The following is a 3,405-nucleotide window of genomic DNA, read 5'->3' as shown; positions in this document are numbered from 1 at the left end:
ATATCTTCGATGTGGTGGAGTCTCAGTCCCATATTTGCCAGAGCGATGTCTTCGACAGTTTGGTTGTATTAAGTGCATTCCGCGTGACGTTCCTCTGATGTTGAACAGTATAGATTGGGTGTGGCAGACTACTACGAAATCAGTTGTAGCGGCTTTTCGGAGCCTATATCCTGTTGCGACTTTTCCTGGAGAGGTCGCTACAGACTACTATGCATGGTACATTAGTGTTTCACATCCTCTGATTCTCCCTCCATCCACGGTTGCACCTTCGAGTCCACATATTACTACTGTTGCACATGTTGGTCCATCATCTTCTGCACATGCTGCTAATGCTGCACATGTTGTTCCATCGGAGCGAGACCGTAGAGCAGCTGAGCTTGTACGTAGCACATGTTGTTCCATCGGAGCGAGACCGTAGAGCAGCTGAGCTTGTACATAGGGCCATAAATTTGGTAGCTCCATTTAGTGAAATTCATACCATATTAAGTGAGTTAATCCTCTTGTACGAAGATTAGTGATTGTGTTATGTATGATTACATTTAGTGATTGTGTTATGTATGATTACATTTAGTGATTGTGTTATGTATGCTTGTGTTATTTAATATTTTGTGTTATTTAAGAAATTTTATTTTGAGTTAATCCACATTTATTTTGAGTTAATTCATAATGAAATGTAAATGATAAAACGTAATGAAATACAAGATATTAAATTATAATCTTCATTTAATAAAATACAAGATATATTCTAATCTTCACTTAATGAAATACAAGATGATTTGCTAAATGATGGATCAATGTGTTCCCAATGTTTCATAAGTGTTGCACAAGCTATTTCCCATGTCTTTGCACATTCACTACAATAGTCTTTCATTTTTGTGAGGTAGGTGGCAAAGGACAATCAGACTTCAATTTGATCTGAACAAGAAAATGTTAAACATTAATTTAATAAACAACACTGATATCCTAAAAAAATAATTTAATAAACACTAATAAATTTTACCTGTACCCAATGATTTTCGTTAACGAATTCAATTGCTAGTAAACATTCTTTTGATGATGCTTTGTTTAGCGGAAAGAATGTCATAGTCATTGTTGCTATCACGTAACCCAAGTTTGGTATAGACATCCACTTATCTTTTTCTTGAGCACCCAATCTTGATATTTTCAATGAGTTTCGCACTGATTCAACACTGTCATCAAAAACATTAGAATAAAGATCTTGATGTAAACGAATCTCTTTATCCAATTGTGATCGAACTAAAGGTCAAGATTATCCAGTCCAACCTAACAATGCTGCAATTGCGCAAACCCACAATTTCCATCAGCCACAACATCTATTATCTCCTCAATATACAGATGTATAAGAGTAGGAAAATGTATGTAAAATGGTTGCTTTGCAGAATAATGTGATGATTGATATGGTTTCCTTGCAGAACGTTGAGATGGTTGCTTTGTAGATTCTTGAGAGGCATCAACATACTCCCAATATGAAGGATCACAAGGAGTATCAAATTCTTTTTTCTTTTTGCTAGCTCCCTTGGTTCTCACCTTCTCTAGTGGTGCAAGTATTGATGTTGTATGTGAAAATACAACTTCACGCACCTTAACCCTGAATATCCTTTGACTTACAATATCGTGTTTCTTCATGTACGCTTTCATTGCTTCTAACTCTTCTGAAAAGTCATAATTTGATAAAGATTCTTCATCCCCCAATTCATTCTCAATGCTTAACTTTCTCCAAAAAATATGAATGCTATCTAAAGGGATAACATTACCAGATATCTGCAACTTTGCCAACTCACAAGCACATGGTAATCCATGAGTTGTTCTGATTGAGCAACCACATTTTGTTTTGTCAATACCTACAATCTTCACTCTCTGCAACTGTTTGTCAATTTTTTAAAACATTTAATTGATACACAGTGATGTAGACTTTGAAAAAATGGTGAATTATACCCGTGCTCAACATCCTTAATGGTTTTCTGAAAAGAAGATTGAATGATACATATTTGGTTCTTCAACATCATATTCACATCATCCCAACTTTTACACAAATCACCAAAACTAGTTAGCAGCATGTTTTTCAATCTCCAATGAGCAGACTCAACTCTACAAATAAATTAAATAATACAAATTAAAATAAATCACATAAACTAGTAAATCATATTTTCTAAAACAAAACGAATCATAGCACAAATTTAAAAATATCTGTTAGATGTTGTGTTCCCCAAATGCATCACTCTATTGGTCCAAACATTGACAAATCTTTCTTTGTAAAGTGTTAACCATGATTCTTTCACATAATCAACAAAAAGAATAATATCGGCACACACTAGCTCAAAATGTTGCAAGTGATGATCATACTCCTCTACACTAGTCGAATATACAATTTTTTTTTCCCATAAATCCATTACTTATTCTTGTCTATCCTTTTTCACATATTGTTTGCATCTTGCCCCAACATTTTTTTCAATATGAAAACGACATAGAAAATGTATTGAAGTAGGAGATACAACACTAATCGCATTCATCATGGCAAGATCTCTATCAGTCACAATAACTTTAGAAATTAAAGTCTCATATTTGAACAACTTTCGTACCTTTTCAAATGCCCAGATGAAGTTATCTTGTCGCTCTTGTTCCAAATAAGCAAACCCAACCGAAAATGTCAAACTAGTAGATGTGACACCGACAATTTCAAATTGTGGTAACCGATATCTATTTGTTTTGTATGTGCTATCACATATCAAAACAAAATGAAATGTGCTTAACAACTTTATCAAGTAAATCATGATTGTGTGTTCCACAACGAACACTAGTTTTCCATCATTCACCGATACTTAACGGTATACATCTGAGAGTAAACGGACAATTTTCCTTATGAGAACAAGTTACTGTTGATTTTGATTTTGATTTATATATTCCACCTCTTTCGCATTCCAAAATCCATTTGTCTTTTCTTCCCCTCTTTTCAGTTGTTTTATCTGATCAAATGGTAACAATTAAAATTCCATTTTGCATTCCAATGGTTTTTCCCCATTCAAATACAACTTCTCGAGAAGAAAATACCTACAAAATATGTTTCAAATAAAACATCAAATATATCGCTATAATAAAAAATTTATCGGTGATGGATTATTAGTAATAATAATACCTAATCGGTGATGAATTTTTCTGTAGAATCTATACCCTTTCTTGAAGTAGGAACCTCAAATCTACTCATACCTAATTTCAAAAATAGTAATAAATTTAATTAATAATAAATTAAAAAAAATGAAAATTTTGAAAGTTTCGAATTTTGAAATTAAATAGAGTGAGTCAACCAACATATTCAGCTCTACGATTATGCATTTTTAGTTACCATAATAGACATTATAGTATTAATATATTTAAAAGTTTATTATA

The 3,405-nt window shown here is 32.9% G+C and overlaps 1 long non-coding RNA gene across 1 annotated transcript; it reads right to left on the bottom strand.

Moving 5' to 3' along the window:
- Positions 1-761: 761 nt before the first annotated feature.
- LOC140920204 (uncharacterized) lies at positions 762-3,177 on the bottom strand. The gene is made up of 3 exons (XR_012162903.1): positions 2,601-3,177; positions 1,001-2,109; positions 762-915 (listed from the first exon to the last, which is right to left on the bottom strand). It is a non-coding gene; the product is annotated as an uncharacterized lncRNA (long non-coding RNA).
- Between the last annotated feature and the right edge of the window lie 228 nt (positions 3,178-3,405).

The sequence above is a fragment of the Cicer arietinum genome, chromosome 4 (genome assembly GCF_000331145.2).
Source record: "Cicer arietinum cultivar CDC Frontier isolate Library 1 chromosome 4, Cicar.CDCFrontier_v2.0, whole genome shotgun sequence".
NCBI classification, from domain to species: Eukaryota; Viridiplantae; Streptophyta; class Magnoliopsida; order Fabales; family Fabaceae; genus Cicer; species Cicer arietinum.
This window is presented reverse-complemented; position numbering and strand designations above follow the sequence as displayed.